Source organism: Helobdella robusta (genome assembly GCF_000326865.2).
Source record: "Helobdella robusta unplaced genomic scaffold HELROscaffold_86, whole genome shotgun sequence".
Lineage (NCBI taxonomy): Eukaryota > Metazoa > Annelida > Clitellata > Rhynchobdellida > Glossiphoniidae > Helobdella > Helobdella robusta.
In genome coordinates, this window is record NW_008705495.1 from 116276 (window position 1) to 117098 (window position 823).

Below are 823 nucleotides of genomic sequence, written 5' to 3' on the forward strand. Positions count from 1 at the left end.
TAATTTGTTCATTCATTCATTCATTTATTTGTTCATTCATTCACTCATTAATTTGTTCATTTATTAATTTGTTCATTCATTTATTTGTTCATTCATTCATTCATTCATTCGTTCGATTTTTTAAAGAAATTTCTCTTAATTAAAAATTATTTTGCTTTACTCAATAAATTCATTCATTCATTCATTCATTCATTCATTCATTCATTCATTCATTCATTCATTCATTCATTCATTCATTCATTCGTTCGTTCGTTCGTTCGTTCGTTCGTTCGTTCGTTCGTTCGTTCGTTCGATCGTTCGTTCGTACTTTCGTTCGTACTTTCGTTCGTTCATTCATTCATTCATTCGTTCGTTCGTTCGTTCGTTCGTTCATTCATTCATTCATACATTCATACATTCATTCAACGAGTTTTTTTCCACTGATGCTGTTGTAAAAGTAATGATGTTTAGGTTGTTTATTTGTAAGGATTTCAAGGAAGGACACACGCTCAGACACACACACACATACATACACACACACTCACACACACACAGACACACGCATACAACAATTTCACATACTCAAATTCTCACGAGCGCATGAGCAACATAAGTTTGTACAACTAGGTAAACATCTGTGCAAACATTCTTGTACAAATATAAGTATAATATATGAGTGGAATATATATATATATATATATATATATATATATATATATATATATATATATATATATATATACATATAAACGCCAAACATTCGGTAGAATTTATAGAATATTGTAAATATATATATATATATATATATATATATATATATATATATATATATATATATATAAAT